The 25,707-nt window shown below is 39.4% G+C and overlaps 1 protein-coding gene across 5 annotated transcripts in view; it reads right to left on the bottom strand.

The window, feature by feature from the left end:
* LOC124161995 overlaps positions 1-25,707 on the bottom strand; it is a 317,004-nt gene that overhangs the window by 12,171 nt on the left and 279,126 nt on the right. For 4 of the 5 annotated variants that reach the window (XM_046538302.1, XM_046538303.1, XM_046538304.1 and 1 more), the window contains one exon: positions 17,713-17,820. The exons of the other annotated variant lie outside the window; for it this stretch is intronic. The gene's annotated coding sequence lies outside the window, so the exon portion shown is untranslated. The remainder of the gene's footprint in view (positions 1-17,712; positions 17,821-25,707) is intronic. 5 annotated transcript variants of the gene reach the window in all.

Here is a 25,707-nt window from a genome sequence, read left to right as displayed (position 1 = left end):
AAGATTTCTGACATAAAACCTGTTTTATGAGTCCAAAACCGGCAAAAAAAAGTATTTATCGATGTAAAAAATAATAAATGCAAAAAATGATACGCTCTTAAAATATCAATGCTCCCAAAAAAATTATTATGGTATTTCATTATCATTATAAAGTATATCCGCGCTCAAAAACAACCATAAGTAAAAAAAGTGCACTTTAACGGCCGATTCAACCATTTTCACGAAAACGCTTATCGTGGGTAACAAGCAGGTTTAAGGAGTCAATATTTTTTTTATAATTGGGCAGATTTTCTTTTTCAGAAGACCTCTTTAAGAAGGTATAAATTTCTATGCTTAGACACAAGACTTTACGGCTTGATTTAATCCAAGTCTTTAAAAGCAACCAGACATCAAAACGATCTCCATTAGCGGGGATCCGAGAAAATTAAACAAACCCACAATGAGTGATACTGAGAATCGCCCGACGTCAAATTAGCCGAGTTTGCATCCCATACTTCTTTACTCGGAATTAATTTGCAATTTTAAGCACGGTGTCCACTCCTCCCCCTTCCCTCCCAATTCCCGCGGCTTTCATGCGTGAAACCTCCACGCCGCCGTTTCCAACGAAGTCGTTTTCCGTGCTACAGAAAAACGCTTTACGAGAGATTTCATTCCCCTCCATTAAATTCCCAACCGACAAAAAAAACAAAGCATTTCTTCACCGTCCTGGTCATCCAACACTACCACCGTATTGGCGTCCATAATCAAAGTCCAACACGGCACATGGAAGAACTTTAGGTATATACCACACTATCGAACAATCAGTCTACGCTCGGTATTTACAAGTCACCTCTCGCGAAATAAGGAATAAACTGTTAAGGCCGTTTGACACGGGGCACGTACTTGCGCAATCTGACGCGTGTACAAAGGCGCAGTCAAAATTGCGTCGTGTAAAGCAGAGAAATGCTAGAACACATGCGAGAATGCGTGGACGTGAGATGGCAAAATAGCCCCTGTTCTAATTTCGTTCATGCATTCGCGCAATTCCACGCCATTTTAGAAATTAATGCAGCTCTAATCTGCACAATTCCGCCCCATGTAAAAAGGCCTTTAAACGACGTAAACAAACCAAAAAATGCAAGTCAATTAAAAAATAAATAGCTACCAAGTACCAGGAAATATTACTAAAAGTGAATTAAATATTGTGCCTACACTGTACATAATCAGATGTTTTTTAAATGTTAATTCATACATTTACCTTCCAGTTAAAATGTTTTTAAATATCTCCATTCTCCCAGTGATACCGCGTTTGTCATTGGTTTAAGAGAACAGTTTCGAGGTAGCACCAGAAGAATGGAGACATTTGCACCTCGACACCGCGGAAACCTACGTAGTTATTTTGTTAAATATAATGTCAGTCTGTGAGATTGATACATCAAGTAAATCTTCCTATAATATGTACTACTTGTTGACTCTAATATATGAACAATCGTTTATGTTCTTAAGGGACACACTTGTCCCGAAAAAATAAATTTCATTTTTTATTTTCTATTTCTACTGGCCTAACCAACACGCAACTCGATAGCTAGTACTAGAAACTGAGCTCTTACGCATAGCGCATCGAAAGGAAAATTTCATAACGCTATCCGATTTGATGCAGCCAAGCCATCAATGTGATGCATATTCCGTGCGGTGGAAAGAAAAATTCGTTACTCGATACAGAACGCATAGGGACGCAGGTGGGGGCTTTTTGGAACGCTCTATGTAGTGACGCTGTATTAATTCAAGTAAATTCATATAAATAAGAAGCGCAATTTATGCATATTTCATCATCCTCATTACACCTCAACAATCCTACGATTGATGAAAAATTTCTCGGGTTTCTTACCGCGTGTGGTATTGGGTTAATTATACCAACGTTTCAACGGCTGAATCTGCAATCGTCTTCAGGGGTTTACTCTGTCTGGTACTTTTTACGGTACTCATTTATATCTATTCATTCATATCCTTGCTTGGCCTTATTGTTGTGTGCGGATGTAGCGATTAATTACGGCATTCCAAGCACTGATTGGTTGGATGCATTTATCTCTGTTTATGCTCTTCTCCTCCCGGCTAATTTCAATCGCCTCCTTTACAATTCGATCCCAATATTCACTAGTGCGGTACAAAACCTTCGTACTTTTGAAGTCCATACTATGACCAAGGTCAAAGCAATGCTCCGCTACCGCCGACTTAAGTGGATAAAACAGGCTAATAAATCTTTCATGCTCCGTCAGACGTTTTTCGATTGTGCAATTTTTCATCAATCTATACGTCGGGAAAACCTAAAATTTTAAATGCTAAGATTGGTTTGACGCAACTCTCCATTACGCTGTGGCCGTATACCTTATACACGCTCAAGATATTTTTACGCTAATCCGCTGCAAAGTCGCTGGAAAGTGAAGATATTGGGCACGCAAAATATAGTTTTGCGATGAACTAAGACATCATATAGCCTTGAATGTGTGCAAAAAGTTACCTTAAAAAGGGGAAAGGGAGCGGAGAGGAGATGTTGGCCACACGGGGAGCCATGGGTAGGGGTGGAGCATGGCGCGTATAGTAGCTTATATGGTTTAAGACTAACAACTAAAACAATTGAGTGTTGATAAAATTTCAAGCGAAGGTAATCTTAATGAACAGTAGTATCATTATGTATGTTCATGAGTAATATTAACAAAAACGGAATAATTAACAGTGTACTCTTTTTTAAGAATAACACCATTCTCTCATTTTCTAAGACCGTGAGAATACTGTACTTATACATTCGTGAGGATTTGATTACACGACCAGGATTTTTCCTCTAAAAATGCAATATTCCGCCCCACTCTCAAGTACCAATTAGAAATAATAAAAATTCAAATAAAATAAAACTTGCACACTAATTTTACGATAGCTGACGCTAAATAGTTAATTGTAAAACACCGATTCTAGTAATGTAAAAATCGTCAAATAGTTTGTCTTTACATTAGGCGAGGGGAAGCATATTTCTATTCTCGAAGATAGAACAAAAAATCAAATAATTAGAGCCTTTTCGAGCACCAAGTGAGTGCTTTTAATAGTTTATAAAGTTAGTTAGACTGAAACCGTCAGGTCTTTGAATAAGAAGATTTATTAATGAAGAAAATGGTAGAAGACGCTCTGATGACGGAGCCAAAGTTGGACAAAAATCGCTGGCTGTAGGGAAAGCACTCACCTGACGGAGTTCCCGAGAGAACTTCACACATAATACGCCAGGAAAACACCAAAACTTAAAACTAATGCACCGAAATTGTTTGTATGACGTTGACTTCGATAACTACGTCGCCATCACCGGGGCTCCAATGTATTTTTTAATGTGTTATAATGACTTAAAAATGCCTTATAATGACTTTTTCAATGTTTACTCTCTGCCTGGCATAATAATTGTCCAAAATACCGGATAATTAGGGCAATGCGAACGGTTATTTTCAACTTATTTACGTATTTTATCAATTTTGAAAATACCGGTATACCGGTACTTTTTCGCCGGTACAACCGGGGCAGTAATGTTATTGCTTTGTAATAATCGCCATTCCACTCTCGCATCCGCTAGCCCTTTCCATAGTGACGTATTTCTTCTCCTTCACACACTTTATACCCTGACCTATGAAATTCATTCCGGGTCTTCCCTTCCACCTGTCCTATACGATTTTTTTCGTTAGGCCATCATGCCTCATAATGTATCCAACTAAATTGTTCTGTCTTCTCTTTATGGTTTTTGGAATAATTCTCTATTATCCCACTCTTCTTAACACTTCCTCATTAATCAATCGGTCGATCATTTTATCGTCATCATTCTTCGGTAGTACCGAATGCTTCCATTTACGAGCTAATATTTTAGTTTTAACTTCTTTAAATGAAATCTATTTCACCAGGAGAAAGACCTTATGCAACCACTCCGAGAATGGAAATTACGCGAGTAGAGATGGCGTTGCTATGCCTAATCTTCCGTTTCTGAGAGTATTATTTTTTATCCAAGTATTCAACCGATTAAGGTAGGTTTCCGTGGAGTCTTCAAGAAATATTATGGCAGTCTCGCCTCTCTTCATGGACTTCCCTCTTCAATTCACAACAAGGCGTACTCCCCTTTTTTACATTATTTTCCTCCTTCCTCTCCCTCGTTTACCCAACACTCTACCCTATAACACATTGTTGAAAATCCCCTCCCCGCTCAGTACTCGCTCCATCCATACCTTCTGTCTACTCCGTATCTCATGTAGATGCTGCCTCTCCTCAACCACCAAACTGAATTAAAAAGTAACATTCAAAAAGTTTGCAAGGCATCATCAATCGCATAGTGACGACAACATGCTATACTACATTTAAAACGAAAGAGTGTCCTTTGAGTAATTATTCTTCAAAATCGGATGACCAAATATTACAATGAATAGTAACTTCCTTCCGTGGAATCGGAAACGGCAACTTGGAGTTAGTAAGGAGTGAGGGGAAAAATGGAAGGAATCTGAACTTCCCGCACCTCTGATTTAATCAGTGCTGCCCTTTATCGTCACCCTTTTCCTCTCTCACTCATTCAGTTTATTTTCTCAGGAGCAGACGCTCATACCACATGAAAAAGGATAAAACAAGTTACACGGGATTTTCTTTCACACTTAAATTGAAAATTTCTAGTCTCTATGCTCACGCTAGGCAGGTTCCATAGCAATAGCATCCTCATCAGCGTAATTTCACGTCTCCAAGTATGTAAACACAAAAGGTGATTACAATTTTCCGTAAGAGTACCTAGCTGTTTAAATAAATAATTAAGCAGGCGAGTTACTATTGTGTTTCTCGAGGAAACTGGCAGGAAACTTCGTTCTTAATTATTATCAGCATTAATAACGTTTTTAATGACGGCGTAAGGTTATACGACATACGATTTGTTACTAATCCACCATTTGATGCATATTTTTTTCAAAGTCATTACTTTTAACACCTATGATACGTTGCACTATGAAAAACGTTCACAAGAGGCCGGGTGGATGTAAAATATAAATTAAAAAATGCCTCATTTAGTTCGCTTCTCTAAAACGGAATCCGTACCGCTCTGCCCATTCTTTCCCAATGGTTATCCGTGCTAAATAGGTATCATTTGTATGACCCCTAAGAAGCATCAACGCGAAGGTGATTGAAATGACTGGGCAGTATCGTGGATATTGAAACAAATTGGACCGAATGACTTGTATTACCCCGAGGAAGTATCAGCGCAAACATTTGTACAAGTGAATATTGTATTATGGAATTATGAGGATAAAATGATAATCCTTTCTATATATTGAATACTTTAATATTGAAAACTTATGTTCTACTATTCCAGTAGATTTTTTTAAATAATTAAATATTTTTTCCTCTGCCAGAGTCTATGATAATTGCTATACATATAAGAAGTCGGAAATAGCTCCTCTCATTACTATTCAATTAATACGGTATATGTATACACTATTTGATTTAAACTGAGTGCCGACTGCATAAGTTGATGGCGGAGGCGTCCACAAGTAGTTGTTGGAAGAAATGTACAGTATTACCCAGCCCTGATGACGAAGAGCGAGTGGTCGAAACGTTGGACACCATGGAAAAATTTACTAACTTGGCTCTATCTCACCTCTTTGTTCATCAATTCCTACTTTATCATCACTTCCTACGTAATTCTTACCACTTCTCCGATTCTCTTCAATTGTATATACTTGTATCCGGCATTTTCAAGGATCCGATTCGCGTTGTATTTTTATGTATTTGATCGCGACATATTTTAAGTATTAGACTCTCGTTGCATTTCAGTTGTTTGTTTCTCGTTATATGTTATATATTTGATTGTTATTGGGCCACTATAAATTGGCATTAATGCTACATGTGAACATTTTAGTTAAAAATAAAATAAAGTCACCCGGTTGGAATCTTGAGAAGTCTTCATCCTCATTTTTCGGAGTCGGCAGCGTGGCTATCCCGAATTACTGAGCTAAGCACGTTGTTTTAATTGAATACGTGCAGGTCACTGCGGTCATTTATGGCTTTCGCCGCGGAGAATATCATGGCGGCAGGAGAAAAGCGTGGGAGATTCTTCCACTCCATCTTGCAGAAGGGTTGGGCTTTGGGGGTCGTGGGAAGAAAGGAATTATCCTACCCCTTTCACTGCGGTTCCGGTAGGAGGGATGGACGACTTGGCTGAGATAAGGAAAGGAGCAACCCTTCGACGATTTAGCGATTCTCATTAAATCCGCTTCCACTTTTTTTCGGGGGTTAGGCCAACGGAATAGGGGAGAAGAATTTCTTTCCAGGAGTGCACTCGCCTGATTCGGTGAAGCCAACCGAAGAAGGGGTTTTTCAAACGGGGTTAGCACGAAGCAGACATTACACATTTATTAAGGAGATTGGGCATAAAAAACGCTGAGTATTTATGTATATGTAAAATTCATGTAAGTTTTACATGACTTGCTCTTCTGATTGTGCTTCATCGACTGACACCCTCAAAAAATGGGCTTTCTTTGCCAAAGTTTGTGCAATTGAAAATCAGCACTTCTATGCACCGTTTTTCGCAAGGCAATTATATCGGGATATTAGAAGAAGACTCTCAGTCCTCTCTTGGTCCGTATCTACCAGGTGCCATGATTACGCGCTGAAGGACCCAAGAAGGACCAAGAAGTACGTAAAATATTGTTTTCAAAGATGAGAAGCTTCTTTTCTGGTTTTTGCTAAGTCCCCAGATCTCAGATGTATGCAATACGATAGATAATACCATAATGTTATGCGGCCTTATTTTTATCATATTACAATCTAATTCCTCAAATACCTGAACTCAAATATGTTTGGTTCACCCACAAGGACGTGACGTCTTTACACATGAAAAACGAATTGGTAGTATAGTACCATCTAATTAAACTTGGCTAATTTAAATGGACATGGCGTACAAAATATTTACTGTAAATTTTTTCCTTGTGTTCAATACTTAATTACAACACAATACTGTAAATACTTTATCATAAAAAAAGATTTATAATACAACCCAAAGGCTACACCACACGTTTGAAACTCTTCGAAAATGGAGGCTACGGACGAGAAAATCAAATTTTCAGTCATCACAATAAAAAAATAGACTCATCCTGACATAATGAGAGAAAGTAGAACTCAAAAATCCCTCATTTCATCCGAAAAACACATGGTATCAGAAACGCAAACATGCTATCCCTACAGAAAGTAACTCTTCAACAGACTAGTCAAAAAATAGCGTGATGTACCTATTGACGCAGAAATGTTGCCTTCACTTCAGAGGAGTTCCTCTTTTTTTTAACATCACAATGTAGTACCACCCTCTACGTATCCAATAGAGTGTTTTCCCGACTATTTTCAACATACAGGTTCCTTTAGTTAAAAATTCCTGTCAAATAAGCCTTCAATGGTTTTATAAGGAGTGGGATACTGTTCCCTTAATTCGTTTCCCTAGGATGGAATTTCAAGGACACCATAAGGATCCATCCCGTATCCGCTCCAGGCACTCTTAGGGTTTCCTATGATGAGGGACCACACTGTTGGTCATCATGGATGTGTTGTTGTTTACGTTCACCCCGAAGCCATCCCTCGGCACTGCACGTGGTACAGCTGCCATCGCAAGCTGAGAGGACCCAACACGGAGCCTTGCGGTACCCCAGAATTGCGTCTCAAAGAATTTCCCCGCCTCATCTGCCACTCGCCTCCAGGATCACACCTGGGACATCCACATTATCATCTCCTTATCCCTCGTCTTCTAACTCCCTCCCATCTCGATGGCCTCCAGCGCCTCACGTCTCACATTTCCTCGTCCTCGGAGCATCTGTAACATGTGCCCCGGCATGATGCTGATGAGGGCAAGAAACACAATCGCCAAGCGAGTCCCATGAGGCGTTCTTCGTTGACGGGAAAGGCATTATGGACGGGCGATGTTTCATCAAATGTCCCTCAACGCATCATCACCCACGTGCTGCATCACCAGGGGCGGTCTGGCCAGGTCGGCTGGTCAGCAATCATCAAGAACCCCGTGCTTAGGGGTCTACCCGTCGTGAAGCGTACATGAAAATTATGATAAAAAAATTACGCAGATAACTTGAACCATAGTTTTTTTCTATTCTAAAACTCTACGTTTCCATTAGTTGATTTAGTTACGGCATACTCAGGGTAAAAATATTATATAAAAAATAAATGAAATAAAGTTTTCACAACATAAAAAAATCTTATGCCTTTTTGAAAGGGTTATTCGAAAAATTATTTTAGACATATCTCCGATTTCAGAAATTTCAATGACAAAATTTGCTCAATAGATAATAGAACGATAATGCATAACTAAATTTTATAAGCTTTGAAGTTCACACGTTTCAAATTATGTTTTCTTACGAAATTTCTATTTTTTTTTATTAAATTCCATACAGTTTTTAAGAGCCAGAATAGAGTCAAAATCCATTTCCGGCATGCAATTTCCTAAAAATTTTCGTGGTAAAACCTCCATATTCCCTGGTTAAGAGGTCCCAATCATAAGCCCCAGCCGAGTGTCCCTCAATCACCTCAGACTGCCCCTGTGCATCGCAATTGGCCAAAAGCGCGGTGAATGACTGATGGTATTAGGTAGGCTAGAGGAAGACTCGTGCGAAGTGATGGAAAAGACAGTTTCAGTAAAAATCGAAAATGAGTTTTAATATCCAAAGATCGAGGAAATCCGGATCGAGTCACGGTTTTCGAGTTACGATCCAAACTCGATTTTTCAACTTCGATCTTGACCACTTCGTTTGATATCAGCACCGTCACTGCCGGCCTCCGATAAACTCATCCGTTCCATGCGAAGGACTTTTCTCTACGGCCGGTAAAATTGGAAAGGCACGCCCATCATGCATCATTCTGATATCGTTCTTCAAAAAATTAGGGAAGCCGAATGGATTCAAAATCCTACAACTTTTAAGTGCGCGCATTAGTAAATTTTTGTTATCAATAATCCAAGCATCTTTTCTAAGTAGTTTTTCCAATACTCAATTGTGCATTTTTTGTTTTTTTGAATTAACATAAACCATGTTTTTGTACCAACACTTTTTATTTTAAAAGAGCAGTCGATTTTTTTTTCAATTATTAGATCATTTCGTTCAAATTTCGATTTCTATTGAAAAATTGAACTTTTCATTTCGCTTTAAAATCGATTTCGACCGACAATTTTCCGTCACTACCCGTGCGCCGCTAACAACGAAAACTAACCCACGCCCACGCCTAAGCACAGAAGTCAAGTTTACTAAAACATAGATCGTGACGCCCTAGAACATACTCAGTAATAGGATACATACGTATGGCACTTGACGGGTTAAGAGATTACCACAGCAAGTATCATCAATCACAATTTGTATTTATTAATCCTTGGAACTCAATTTTTAATCGTCAGTGACCAATTCGGGCAATGGAAACCATCGGCGTGAACGCCGACCTATCGCTGCGCATATGATTATATACATATAGAGTTGATTAGTGTCTTAAAGTATAGGTTATGAGTAATTTAAATGAAAAATTTGTCAACGTTTCGGTATATTTACACACCTTAATCGGGGCTAAAAAGGAATATGAGATCTTAAATTTAATACATACAGGCATCTTAAAAAGAAGAGACTAGAATTTTGGCAACCTTTTTCTTTAACAAATTTATAATAGACTTATTTTTTCTTTTATTATTGTAAAAACATATAAACAACCTTTTTTGCCTCTATATACCAAATTTATGTCTACTAATTCATTCATAGCCCCGATGAAGGTGCATAAATATATTGAAATGGTAGCAAAAATTAGCATTTAAATTCTTCAAGACCTATACTCCGGGACACTAATCAACATGAAACATAGAGGTCAAGAGAAAGAAAAAACTCAAATACATATATTAATGATTTTTCGTTGAAGAGAATACTTCCTTTCTAGAAATACCCATACACAAGCCCGGCCCTGCACTGATATGCCAGCACATGTTGATCCATAATCGCCGTAATTGTTGCTGCAGATATCATGCTGCAATACCAACACAACAGAGCTGAAATCACTACCGAGATAAAACTTCTCCATCTCCAAGCCTTCATATTCATTCAAGTAGGATACCATTACGAAGGAATGGAATGTTATGTACATAGGTAATGCGGCTAGTCCCCAATCAGTGGCGGATACATATAGGGGGCACAAAGGGCGTACCCCCCCTTGCGGGGCCGCTTTCATTGCCGAACATTGCAGAACCACAACTGTAACTTTTTTATATCGTAAGATGGCATTTTCTTGTATATGTGCAAAATCAGTTTGAATAAAACTTTCTAAAACTTCGCATGTAACTTGATTATTTTTCATTACGATAAAAATATTGGTAGCTCAAAATATCTATTGCGCCCCACCCCCCTTGAGTGTTTTTAGTATCCGCTACAGTACCCAATTCAGTACGACTTAAAAGAAGATTGGAGAAAAGGATTTTTCGCAAGCTAGCATAACAACAATCTCTAATTGTTCGGAAAGTCAAAACCGAAAACCTGTAATTTTCGAGAGCATGTACGATGCAAGGCAAGTGGAAAATTCGCAGGCAGATATCCACTGAATGCATGGCAGTCGACACGCAAACGCAAAAAAAATAATTGCTTGTTGTCTCCAACGCACATAATTCAAGGACGCGGCGGCGGCAATACTTGGCGTGATTATCTTTTATCTTGGCTTAAAAAATTCACCCATGCAATCACACCATTCATGAGAATATTCGTCTCTGCATGAGACCCCTACTCTGTTTGTTCCTTGGCATGAGATTCCCGACAAGTTAACACCGTGAGAAATAGCTGAAGACCATGTACATGAATAAAAAAACGCAAAAATGTTGAGGAGAACAGAAATTCATGAAGGGGTAACCCTACCCAAAATTTTTCGGTGCGATAGCATTAGTCTTAAATGATTAATGTGATGTGAAAAAAAGACGAAACATGACCACGGTCCAAGCAGGAGAAATACGTTCTAATTGCGCTCCGATGTGTTCTAGCAATTTACCGCTTTACACAACGCAATTATGACAGCTCCTTCGTACACACGTCAGATTGTGCAAGTGTGTGCCCCTAGTAAAACGCCCTTAAGCAACGTTTATTCGATTATTGACAACGACTAAGTAGAAAATGCACGGTGACTCGTGCTGGAGAAGGGATGCTCCCAATCATACCACCTCCACCCGTCACCAGTGGCGTAGCCAGGGGGTCCGGACCCCCCCCCCCCCGAAATATAAAAGCACAATTATTTTCCTTAATAAAAGAAAACAAATTATTGAAAAATCATGAATTTCATCATCATCATCATCATCACTGGTCAACAATCCTAGGATTGGTTTGACGCAGCTCTCCACTCAGTTCTCCTATCAGCTAATCTTTTCACTCCTACGTATTTCTTCTCTTTCACGTCCTTCTTCACTTGTTCCATATATTTTGTTCGAGGTCTTCCTTTTCCGTTCTAGCCTTCCACTTGTCCTTCGACGATTGTCTTCATCAGGCCATCATGACTCAAGATGTGGCCTATAAGGTTATTCCGTCTTCTTGTTAAGGTTTTCATCATGAATTTACAAAGTATTTTTTTTAACAAATGAAGTTTTTTCGATAGTGAAAAGTGTTTAAAATAGTTTAAAACCCATTACTTAGTGCCCTATTTTTCAAAACTTTTCCCTCCTGGTTTTGGACCCCCCCGAACGAAATTCCTGGCTACGCCACTGCCCGTCACGGCCCGCAGTCTCATCATTCGCGCAGAATAGGCCGCCGAGACTGATCCAAGTCACACCTATGATTAGGAAGCTAATCGTTCTCAGCTATCCATTCCCACGCAACCTCGGAGGACGTATCCTAGGAAGGAGGGTAATAGTTTAATAAGACAATGACCAATCTAGGAGAGGAAACGTCCTATATCATTACGTCCCATTTACTTAGCGCTAGAAAATATAATGGATGGGGAGCGAGAATTAGAAAAAATAGATTTAAATAACACAGGTTAGTGTATTTTCCTTTTCTAAGCACATGCCCTTGGGGGTGCATCAAGATAAGGTGGAGATTAAAAACCTTAAGATGCCTGACGAAAATTTTTCCATCACTTACTAAGACTCATCAATCCGCTTTCATTTTCCCACTTCCACTTTTCAAAAGTCAGTGATATTATTAGAGATCCGCTTCTACCAGATATTTCATGGAGAACCACTCATTGTGGTACGAAACAAAATCACAAAAACAACATACCACGCCAACCCGATGGAAGTAGGAGAGAAGTAGGTGAGAAGTGGCGGCCAATTTACCAGGAGCGCGTGGAGTGACTATTAATTTTCTCTTCAACGCCCGGGAAAGAGCACATTTAATGGCTTTAAATCGGGGGAAACTAACAAACTACAATGTAACCACACCCCCTTTCCCTGGATAGGCACAACCTACCCAAACGAGACTCAAACCCGCGACATTCGATTTGGCAAGCGAGAAATTTACCCCGCCTCCACCGATGCCGGCAAAGGGGATGAAATTATTTGCACAACTAAAGATTGATGGCAATCCCTACTGTACTCTACGGATAATCTAACGATTTGATCGTTGGATTATTCTTCTTCATAGAATAATCCTCTAAGGTCGTTAGAATATCAATTGCGTACGCATGGTTTCGCTGATGGTAGGACCTGCCCGCCTTGTGACGGTGCAGGATTCCTCGTCCCTTCCTTCCTTCCCCGTCCTTTCCTTGGAGGCGTCGTCGGGCTCCTATCGCGGCGGCGCCTCCTTTCCTTGTTCCTTCCCGTCCTTCCCCTTCTGGTGGCAGAGGAGAAAAGCTAATCGCTTATAGTCCTCGCCCCAGGAGTGTATCCAGCGAACCCGACCCAAGGGTTTCGTTTCCATTGTACTCTACGGATAAGAATGTTGGGTACAACAAAAGAATGAATAAAGGTAGATAGAATCGTCGGAAATGAAATTTTTAAGATCAGAGGAAGGCTGCACAAGATTCGATAAATTATGAAACACTAAAATAAGAGATGAACTGGGTTCCAGGCAGTCACTGATGTATTACAAGACTACTAACACAGATGCAAGGAACATATACTTCGAATGCCAAATGAAAGAATTCCAAAACAAGCGATGGAATATCAACCAATTGGCAAGAGAAGAATTCTGTTATTTGGGAAGCAAGATAACTAGTGACGGGAGAAGCAAGAAATAAATTATCTCCAGAATAGCCCAGGCGAAGAGAGAATTCCACCAAAAGAGAGACCTGCTTACAGCGGGAAACTTAACTATGGAAGTAAAGAAACAATTTATAAGAACCTAATTCTGGAGTATGCTCCTATACGGAAGTGAGGCATGGACAATGACCGCAGCTGCGCGCAGCGGAGAAAGCAAGGATAGAGGCCTTTGAAATGTGGTGCTACAGAAGAATGATGAAAATCAAATGGATCGACCGAGTTAGTAACGAGGAAGTCCTAAGAAGGGTAGGAGAGAAGAGAAGCCACATGAAAACCTTAATCCTTAATAAGATAATGGAACAACCTTATAGGCCACATCTTGAGACATGATGGCCTGATGAAGACAACCGTCGAAGGACAAGTGGAAGGCAAGAATGGAAAAGGAAGCCCCGAGCAAAATATATGGAACAAGTAAAGAGAGATGTGAAAGAGAAGAAATACGTAGGTGTGAAAAGATTAGCTGATAGGAGAACTGAGTGGAGAGCTGCGTCAAACCAATCCTACTATTGTTGACCAATGATGATGATGATGGCAAGAGAAGTATTGGAAGACCAAGAAAAAGATGGTAATGTGGAGCCGGAACAGGCTTAGAAGCCTAATCCTGGAAGGAAGAAGAAGAAGACTAAAGGTTAAGGCCGCCGATTTTTCGCCAAGAATTACTCGAGAAGTAAGCAATGGACCGAAGAGCGGAAATATTCTGGTGTCTTGGTTTTGCACAGTCCATCATGAAAAGCAAGTAACTCTGTACGTAGTCACGCGCACGGAAAGTCATACAGGGTGTTCCAGGAGAATCAGCAGTACTTAATCTTAGAGCATAATTAAACGGGAGCTGTGAGCGAGAATCAAAAATACTATCATGAAATCTCACCCATTTTGAGAGTATTTGTTTCAGGCAATTATAATCTAACATTTTCGTCCATCCTCAAGCAATAAAATCCTCAATAATCCAGAGTATTAAATAAAAATGTTGAAAAGGCTGGATACACAATAAAAAACGTTTTTTGACAACTGCAAAGTGCATCCAAAAAAAGTTTGCGTTGCCATAGCTCAGTAACCAAAGAGTGGAGACAACATGTTTAAGGGACAAAACATGATCGAAAGTGTATCCCCTACCACCTCCTGAAGCATTGCAGATTCCTCCCGAAACGCCGAGGATGAAATTTTCAATTAAAAGAACTGAGCCAAATGATTTTTTCCCGGCAAATCTCATTCTTGGTACATATTATAACCTTTCTGAAAAGTATTTCTTAAAATTAAGTACCTAAATGGTCAAGAGTAACCCAAGGTAATTCGAATTATTCTTCGCAAAAATCACACAACAATCAACCTCTTTGGCTGCGACGTATACCGCGAGACTACGAGGCGGAAACTTCGGGAAGATGAAGGAAAAGGCAACAGGAAACGCCTCTTATCGCTTTTCCCACCGTCGCTTCCTCTCGATTCAAAGGCTGCTAATTACTGCATTATAAATAGAAAACGCAGCCGCCAAATGCACCTTGCGGCCAACCATTACGTATCTACTGTAGGTACAAGGTGTGATCAAAAAAATACCGGACTGATTGTATAACTTGTTTATTTTGACGGATACAGCTTAATCGAACTTGTCACCCTCAAGTACACATGCCTTGGCTCACGACACACCATTGCTAACATTTCTTCCTGCTCACGAACCTTAATTGGTAAGCCGATTTAGGGATCCCCTTCAGGTCTGCTGTATAATTAGTTTCAATGCTTGCATTAGGCCCCTAGCACACACACTAGGGCGGATCGCAAAAATCGATTTTTTTTCAAATCCATGTGGCCCAATGAAAAAAAGTTGTGGGACCGATCAAAAATAAGACCTGAAAATTTTTTGACCTCTAGGTGATCCCCTGACCCTTGCTCAAATGCAATTTAGGGGGGGAGGGCCGAAATTCGAAAAATATAGTATTTAATGGTCATTCCCTATAGATTTTGCCGAGTTACTGCCCTCTGGCCAAAAATTTCGTGCATTTTGACGTATCTGCCACCGTTTAGCCACAAAATGCCTAATTTGAGTCCGCGCCCGCGAAGAAAATATTATTATTATTATATTATTATAATTAAAATTGTTACAAGTAGGCATTTAGCCTGGTGGTAACATGTACATATGATGATCCAACGCCCACGCAGCGTCGCGGATACAAGAGCAGCAAGCCAATCCCGTCCCCTCCCCGCTCGCTTCTCCCCCTCCCACGCCTCGAATGCAGCAAAATTCATCCCGCGTGTGCTGCTAGGAGGGCGTTCATCTTTGATAATATAAATCAGAAGATGGGAGAAGGTAAAAAACGATGCGTAGTGAGACGACATGTCCCTTATTTGGCGCCTCGTCGGCGTCAAAAAATCGATGTTACCAACTTTTAGAGAAGTGATGAAATATTTTTAGATCCGCGAACGCAGGATAAGAGACTGCGGTCTATGAAGACGCCTCTCGAGCGCCTATGAAGGAACATATATTTTGAATGTAGTTTTTTCCGCGATCGATAAGAGAATATAACGGCAGCGTTAGGACTTAGAAATAGGTCAGTTTATTGCTAGTCTAGTCTACATACTTATGTACTCCTTAATGCATGTTTCTGAACGTTCCAATAATTTCAAACAGCATGTTTTGCATGTTCTAGCTTCATAAACAGATAGCCTTCATTACTAGGATACACATTTTTCCCATGGTTAATATGTCAATCGTCGCGTACATTTTGCGCAGTGAATGCTCGTGGAAGTAAATTTTTAACTCTGGTGAATGTTGGTGATGGTTCACCACATGCAAAACACCTTTGTAGGTTGTTTACAGGGTAAAAGGTAGATGTAGATGTAAGTAATACAGTGGTTGAGAAACGAGTGGGTTTACCGAAGGAAACTGTGGAGTCCTATGGACTAGCTATTTCATAATATACGAGGGCCGTTTTTTTTCAACCTCGATAGCTCAGCAAAAACACCATACAAGCGACAGGCGGGTACTGCGCAGGTAGGACAATTGCACGTACTCCGCACCACACGCTCATGTCATTTCTGACCGTAACTTATTCGTTTAAGGTTAGTAGAAATCTCATTTACTACACTGTCTCAATTGATTCTTCCGCCAAGTATGGACTGCGGAGCGACAGCCAGAAAACTCGCCAAATGGCTTCAGCATTGACATGTCTTAACCGATAAAAGAGAATTTTTAATGTAATGTGGCTAGAGTGTGAAACAGTGTGAAGCATTACACCCATTCCCATTAAATAAAAAGAGGAGACATGCTGAATTCTGGAAGTTCTCCGACGGCTCTGATCCATGACAACGACCGTCATTTCAGCGCGGATGCAGCCCAACTGCTCCTTGAGCTATTTCAATGGGACATATTCGATCACCCGCCGTGCAATGCCGACCTAGTGCCATGTGACTTCCATCTTTACGCTGAAGTGAATATAGGCTAAGAGGGAAACGTTTTCAAACGGGCGATGAGCTTCAGAACAAAGGCAAAAATCATTGGAAGTCATTGGCGGCAACATCCTATGAAGAAGGTAAAGTAAAGCTTCTCCACAGGCGCGACCAATTCCTCAATCGCCAAGGCGATTATGTCGAAAGGACACCACAAGTGTGCCCATCATTTAGCAATAAAATAATATTTAATCAATCTCTTCGTCTTCTGTTCATGGCCCATCGGAGGTTGAAAAAAACGGCCCCCGTATATTAATACTTGAGTGATATTATGGAGAGAAAATTGAAGGTCTTCCGAGAAAGACCCAGAGATGAGTCATCATCACTGGTCAACAATCCTAGGATTGGTTTGACGCAGCTCTCCACTCAGTTCTCCTATCAGCTAATCTTTTCACTCCTACGTATTTCTTCTCTTTCACATCTCTCTTTACTTGTTCCATATATTTTGTTCGAGGTCTTCCTTTTCCATTCTTGCCTTCCACCTGTCCTTCGACGATTGTCTTCATCAGGCCATCATGTCTCAAGATGTGACGGAACAACCTTATAGGCCAGAGATGAGTACTTGGGGCAAATAAAGGAGGCCAAAAAGAAGAAAATACCGGGGAACAGAAGGAACTGGGAAAGAGAGAAAGTGAGAACTGCAGCATACAAATTTGAGGACTGATATACTATCAATGACTGCACGGCATCAAAAAAGTTATGCTATGAAGAAGATAAAAGAGGATAATTTTATCTAAAGATGGGCGACATGGAAAAATTCACAGGTAGAATTGAAGAACCACAGCAAACCTGAAGTAGGGGTGGATCTGTGATGAACTCCTAGCTAACGAGAGGTGGACTTCCAAAACAGACCCTTTTTTCAGAATCAGCACCCCACACATTTAAAATTACGAAATGATCTCGAAATTTTCAGAGTAAATGGAATATACCTTTTTCAATATTTGACTGCACCTCAAATACGAATATTTTACCTCCATAAAATTTTTTAAATTTAAAAGTTTGATTCAAAGGAAACTGGTAAACATTTGCACTCGTACCTTAAAAAGTTAACTCCGAAGCCGGCGAAACAGTTGTTCCAGAAAATTGAATAAACGCTGAGGAAACTATCGGCAGACATGAAGATCCAAGTTTACAACGCCGGAGGCCTAGAATGAAACAGAAAAATTAAGAACTTGGAAGGAATGAGAGAGTTACTAAAATAGCGACAGAACACACGCATCTTAAAATCAGATTAATACACTGGGATAGGTGTATAAAAGGATTGGGACGGAAGTTAATTATTTAATAGAATGTCTATGATAACGTTAAAAAGCATCGACGACTTTCAAATTTCTCCCAGCTCGGCTGTTCTAACAGTCAAATCCGCCTCTACGGCCATGTAAACTTCGTTCAAGTTATTGTTTAAGCTCTCCAAGATCCCAAGAAAAATGTTGTCATTGATAGCCTTGAAAATAATTTCATGGCTTTCATTCCATTCCTCTCTTACCGAAGGTAGATTTATAAAACAGACCCTTCTTTCAGAATCAGCACCACATGCACATTCAATTTGAAGAGGAGGCATTACTCGTGGAAAATTACGATATCATCTCACAATTTCCAGAGTAAATGGAATAAACTTTTTTAATATTAGACTGCACATCAAAAAAGACAATATTAGTATCTCAGAATTTTTAAAATTTGAAATACAGAAAAATGTTAGCAAGGGTCAACACTTTTTATCCTGAAAACATTAACAGCATTACATAAATTTAAAAATTTTTGACGGAAAATGACCGGTCGAGCCGGAGTATCACATCCTCAGATGAATCTGCAGAAAAATTCGAAGGATTCTACTCGCCAATCCAAAATATTCTTTGGAAGTCTCTCGCCGAATTCAACAGGAAAACTTTACAGCACATGGGCGTGCCCAGCGGAGGGCATGAGGGGCAGCTGCCCCCCCACCCTAGAAGAAAAAGTAAATTTAGGTCAAAACAATTATTTTTGCAAATTATCTCTAAATCCAAGAAAAGTGAAATTAGTATAAAACATGCTATTAAAATAAACTATTTTTCGGAACAAATAATTTAAAAAAGTAATAAATCGCTTTTATATAACTATTCTTGAAATTTCGGTTTCTTTAACCTGTTCTACGTTATAACTTGAACGACCACGGCTTGCCCCCCAATAGTTTTGATCCTGGGTACGCCATTGTTACAGCATACAATCGAGGCATAAATTTAAGTATTTGGGAACTGGTAATTTTTCGGCGGATAGAATAAGTGAAATCCTCCCGTGATGACACCAACGTTTGGAATTGAACTCCATTGATGGGATGTCTGTCGTCGTTATCGACAAAATGATTGATTCAGAGACACTCTTCCGCCATTTGCACTCTTTTTGAAAAACTCAAAATTATTTTCCCACCTTTCCTGCCATTAATTATTCCATTAATCCGCCATAGTTGATTTTAATTCTCTTCGTCTCGTCCAGTTTCCTATATTTCTCACATTATATGCCAAATCATAAGCTATCACCACTTTTATTACGGTCCTTCAGATTACCCTCCTTTACAAAATAATAGATAGAATGAAAGGGAGTAGGCCTTATTATGAATTTTAGAGGTAAGTCCATGAAGGGAGGGGAGACAGCTAGAATACTCCTTGAAAACTACATGCAAACCTATAGTAATAGGTAGAAAACTTTATTAATAATAATGGAAACATAAATTCTACCGTTTAGTTTGAGAAAAATGAACTTTCTACTAAGTACGGAAGCGGAGGTATATTATTTTCTCACCTTTTTGACATAAATACTCGCATTTTTCCACGATCATAAAATTTATTTCGACCTAGGTTTCCATTTCACTAAATCGAAGATGATGTTACTATATATCACTATAAGAATCAGCATAGATTCCTTTTAGAATTAAGATCAGTTCGATGTTGTTTGAGCCTGGATTTAAGGCGTTCTATAAGATGTACATTAGGGCGGATCGCAAAAATCGATTTTTTTCAAATCCATCTGGCCCAATGAAAAAAAGTTGTGGACCGATCAAAAATAAGGCCTGAAAAATTTGAGACCTGTACGTGAACCCCTGACCCTCGCTCAAATGCAATTTAGGGGGGGAGGGTCAAAATTCGAAAAATATAATGTTTTATGGTCATTCCCTATAGATTTGCCGGGACAAGTCATCTCACTACGCATCTTGACGTATCTGCCACCGTTTAGCCACAAAATGCCTACTTTGAGTCCGCGTCCGCGAAGAAAATATTCCAACGCCCACGCAGCGTCGCGGATACAAGAGCCGCAGGCCGATCCCCTCCCCTCCCCGATCGCTTCTACCCCTCCCACGCCTCCAATACAGCAAAATTCATCCCGCGCATGTTGTTAGGAGGTCGTTTATCTTTGATAATATAAATCAGAAGATGGTAGAAGGTAAAAAACGATGCGTAGTGAGATGACTTGTCCCGGCAAATCTATAGGGAATGACCATAAAACATTATATTTTTCGAATTTTGACCCTCCCCCCCTAAATTGCATTTGAGCGAGGGTCAGGGGTTCACGTACAGGTCTCAAATTTTTCAGGCCTTATTTTTGATCGGTCCCACAACTTTTTTCATTGGGCCAGATGGATTTGAAAAAAATCGATTTTTGCGATCCGCCCTAATGTACATACATTTCGCTAACGCGTGATGTGGAATTATAAAATTATGCTCTCGGTTGAAATACAGTTGTCTTTCGAAAATAGGCCAGATGTGTGATGGGGTTCATTCCACTACAACCCGCTTCGAAGCTGAACATTTTTTGTGCTTATTTGTGTAGCTGGTTTAGATCTGTAACGTGCTGAGGAATGAGTTGTTCTGAGGCTGAGGAGCGTGCTGAGGAGCGTGCTGAGGAGCTGATTGCCAAAGTTTCCAAAAAAACACCGCCTAATATCTTTATTGAAATAAATCCTTACAATTTTCCAGGTTATAAAATTTATTACGACCTAGATTTCAATGTTACTACATCATCATCAAAGTACGCATGGTGTGTAGAGCAATTCTACCTTGGAGATGATGTCGTAATATTAAAACCAATGTCATAATACATTTTATGATTTCAAGTATTTATTTAAATGTGGACAAATTCCACTCCATCACGCTTAAACCTTCGGATTCTTTTCTCGCCATTCATATTCCATTCTCCAATAAAACAAAGAACAATTATGGAAAAGAAAACTCTGGAGCCTAAATTGCAATGCCCATAGGCGGATTTAGGGCGGGGGGCACGGGGGCTCGTGCCCACCCCCAAGATGCTTAAAAAATAGACAAGATATTAATATGGTTATCATGACGTTCGTTTTATTTTGTGCATTACGGAGTATAAATCATTTAATTTAATATTAATAACTTTCATATCAAAATAAAGAGAATATTGTCTACAGTAATTATTGTATTTTGTTTAAATATCAAATATGAGAAGACCTGTCATACACTTGTGCCCCCTTCCCCCAGAAAAAAATCCTGGATCCACCCCCAGGCAATGCCGTCACCGTAACGATAGGATGGATACTTTCACCATTAATTTCACAATTCATCGCCTTTTAAAAGTGCCTCGCAAAAATTCCAGACTTTTACCGATGAAAATGGCGAGAGAGCACGAGCATTTCCGTGCCCACCTCGGCGTGAAGGATGGCGCGGCACGTGCAAGCGGCTTGATCGCTTCGAATCTGCACCTTGCGCCTCTTCCCCCACTCCAACCAATAGGAAAAAGAAGAAGACGACGACGATGCGCGCAGCTGCTCCGCGGAATGAAATAAGGAGAGAGGACACAAAGATGAACAAACTCGCTCTCGCCAGTGAGTTCCCGTCCCGTCATATCAAACAATAATAACTTACTGCATGTGTTTCTTCTCCTCCATACGTACGTTTTACGTTTGCGCAGCATTTATCCCTATCACATCATTTTTTGCATTGTGTTAAGTATATTTCTTCGCTATAAACCCCATTCCAGGCCTTTTTATGAATTTAAGAGGGAAGTGCTTAAAGCAAGGGGAGGCTTCCAGAATTCTTCTTGGAACTACTCCATGAAGAACTGCCTTAATCGGTAGAATAGTTTCATAATAATAAACCCCATTCTATATTCCAACCTTGAAGGCATACATATCAAAGATGAAATTCGCAATGAAAAAATCATTTCACTTGGCCGGGATTCGAACCCAGATCTCCCGATATCCCGGTATATGCTGCCAGTTACACTATAGTTCGGTACACCCAGTTACAGTGTAACTGACCGGCAAACGGGAGACCCGGATTCGAATACCGGCTAAGCCAAATTTTTCCTCAACTACTTTTGCGGGTAGTAGCAAAGCAGGTCCAATGACATCATCCTCATTGAGACAGGCTGAAACCTTATCCATGTTTTCGTCGTGAATATGATCCTATGTCGAGCTTTCTGTCTCTGATCGGAGAAATACTGGCCTTGGATAGATTTTAGCCGTCTAATAATCCCGGAAATTAAACTTGATTTTGGCTACATTAAAGGCGACACAAATGAATACAAACCTATTTTTAAATGCATATCTCTCGTTATTTCAACATAAAAATTAGCAAAGATCACAGCATTTGGGGTGTTTAAATAATAAACGGTGATTTTTAACTCGGGTGGTGAGAAAAGGGAGAGGGAAATTAATATGTCTTCTACTTCAATAATACTTCAACTTCGTCACAATATGAGTTTCACTCTTTCCGAATCATCTTCACCTGAAAATTATAAACAAAATCCGTGCCTTAAATAATCACATTAAAGCATAAGTTGCCTTTTTATTATCACGCAGATAAGAGCCAGGGGCATAAAATGATACCAGAAAAACATAACACGGTAATGAAAGAGGAGAAGAATTTTACAGCCACAAATTTGTTGTTTCTTCATATATGAGCATGTTTTACAGCCATTTTATACAGCTGCTGTCGAAACATTTAACACAAGTGGTCGATGTATGTACCTATCACTTCCCTGCTTAACACTGCAATTTTATCAATCCAATCGTTATCGAACTTAGCTAGTTAGGGAAAACAGGGGTGACTAGATCGTATTAGTTGAACAAACTGCCAAGGATAATAAACGCTTTGATTTAGTGTATAAATACCTCCCAATATCATGAAGCATTGCGCGCGAGCGAATTTTCATGCGTGTAGGTAATGAGCGAATGGCTTTTTTATAGTAGTGCAGATAAAATCCGAGGAAATAAAATGAGAGCCGAAAAAATACACCACGGAAATAAAACAGGAGAAGAACTTTACAGCCACACATTTGTTCTTATTCCATGTGTTTGCATGTTTTATAGCCACTTTATATAGTTTCTCGAGAAAACTTTGCAAATAACAAGTGGTCGATAGATGTACCTACCACTTGTCTGCTGGAAAACTGCAACTTTATTACCCCGATCCTCATCGAACACATCTAGTTATGGAAAACAGAGATCTCTAATTCGTATTAGCTCAAGTCGATATACGTACCTACCACTACCACTGCTTAAAACAGCAATTTTATTTCCCCGGTCCTCAACGAACACCTATTTATGGAAAACAGGGGTGTCCAGATCGTGTTAGCATTTATACATTATTATATAAATATTTATGCATTATTATAAACATTTTGACAGCGTGTATAATATATACTTCCCAACATCATGAAGCATAGCGAGTGTGCGAGAGCGAATTTTCATGCGTTTAAGCAATGAGTGAACTAGCGAGGGCACACTCAGCAGGCCGGCAGTCGGGTGTCTTTAAGTCCACCTGCCCATGTGTTCGACTCGTTCCGATGAATTAGCTCTAAGCCATTTAATAAGGGCGTCTCGCTTCATTCGTGCATCTGCTCATACCTTCTCCACTAATTCAAAGAGCCTCTCTCATGCCTTTCGGAAAGGTGTGCTTCGCAAAAAAAAAATAGATCGCGCAGCATCATAAATTAAGAGAACGCACGAGTCTCGTCCGACTGGTCGTATCTTGCCTTTTTTTATGGCGTTATACTCGTTTGGTTCTAGCTCTAACATCATCAAAATTTCAGAAAACAGGTATCGTTAGAGGTATAGCCTCGTTCATTATTCCATTAACAACTGATATAGCAATTTGTCACTTGAGAAAATGCCGAGGAAAACTTTGAAAATTTGGGGTAATGAAATACGTTAATAAGGTTCCACTTAATGATTCATTTAGGTTATTGAGTTTTGGTCGTTGTTATCATTAAAAATAACATTCAAATTATCGCCAACGTTTCTTTCTTTAATGCGAACATCATCAGGACAATATTTAGAGAACAAACGCAATGTAAAACAGTTAGTGGGACACAGAAAATATATATTGAAACATACTACCGTAAATTTTTTATTAACCTTCAGCTTTCAAAAGTTGTATGCAGGAAACAAAAAACGATAAAATGGTAATACAATGATAAAAATTTTGTAAAACGAAACGAATGACAATAACATGTGAGGATTGTTGGAAGAGAAAAGAAAGGGAAAGTTGCTCGAAGTATTGAGGCAAAAAGGAACAATATCTAGAAGAAAATACAGAGGATTTGGAACAAAATAAACGTCAGACGCCACGAATGGACAACCAAATTAATATTCCTCATTAATCTACTCCGGACCAATTTCGCTTATGGATTGTACATATTTATTAAAAAATAAGTAAGACACTCTATAAAATACTAATAATTTAATATTAATGTAGTAATAAAATAAAATAACTAATGTAAGTGAAACAAATTAAAAAATTAGAATACTCTTATTCATCCATTATTTTTTACTTTTCGGTGCTAAAATATAATAATAATATGTAAAAACCATCATTACAAACGAATGGTAAGTCTGCCATTCGTTAAAAATTCCCGAAATTAAAATATTAAGCTCCGAGCTTCTCTCCGAAAGATTTTTCACAGGGGATATTTTAATGATAATAAACGTAAATGTAAATTAACTAAAACATACGATCTCTCAAAAATACATACACGAAATTCCGTAATAGCGCGGGGTTTTAATTCTTCTACTCTGAAAGACACAACATAAAAAATACCGTCCTTCTGAATTCTGAATGACTTCCGCTCACTATACTCGGTATGGCCACGCATTTCCCATTTTTTTCATGGACAAGAAATCTGCCCACGAGGCAGGCATTCCATCGTTGTCCCATATTCGCAAGGTCCCCAGTACAGGCATGACATGAGGATCATACGTCTCCTCTGTCACACACAATGCCCGCGAATACGAAAATAGGCCAATATCTCTCCAAGCAGAGACAGGAGGCTCGCCATAGAGTCATATTCAGGAAGAAAACATGGAGAACGTTTCAGCCGTATCTCAACGAGGGGAAAAAGTAATTGGTCCTGCTTTGCTACTACCCACAAAAATAGCTGCGGCAAAACCTGAGTGGATTCATGGCTAAATGGAATAGTTAGTTAAAGGGGCAGAAAAACTAAAGCTGACTTCCTGAGTATACTATCGGCTAACCCCAGTGGCGCATCTATAGCTGTAGCCCCCCTCCTTGGGTGTCCAATCTACACTAGATAAAATGGTAATTTTGTTCGTAGCTCCACTATTGCTGAGAGGTCCCCCCCAATTAGCAAGAAAGCAAGAAAAATTACAACAATTTTAACTATCCATGAAACAATGATCCCTCTAGTATATAAACAGGGACGGCATGTTTAATAGACGAAAAACTTGGAAAACTATACGTGTAATCTACGCATATGCTTTCTTTGATGAAGCACAGGGAGAGTAAAAACGCGTATTTCATGGATCTCGCCAGTAATATTTGACCCACGATTAAAGATATTTGTCCAAAAATTCATGCGTGATGGAGTGGAATTTTTCCATATTGAAATAAATAATTGCAATTTTCCACGATCATAAAATGTAATTACGACCTAGGTTTCAATTTACAACATTATTCCAGACGGCACATAATCCTCCGTATCTAATTCGTATGCAGATAGTATGCATTGACAAAAAGCGACGGAGCGGTAGTCAATGGATACTATCTGCATACGAATTAGATACGGAGGATTCTGTG

This window comes from Ischnura elegans, chromosome 7, assembly GCF_921293095.1.
Source record: "Ischnura elegans chromosome 7, ioIscEleg1.1, whole genome shotgun sequence".
NCBI lineage: Eukaryota > Metazoa > Arthropoda > Insecta > Odonata > Coenagrionidae > Ischnura > Ischnura elegans.
The sequence above is the reverse complement of the archived record's forward strand: the minus strand, read 5'-3'. Positions and strand labels throughout refer to the sequence as shown.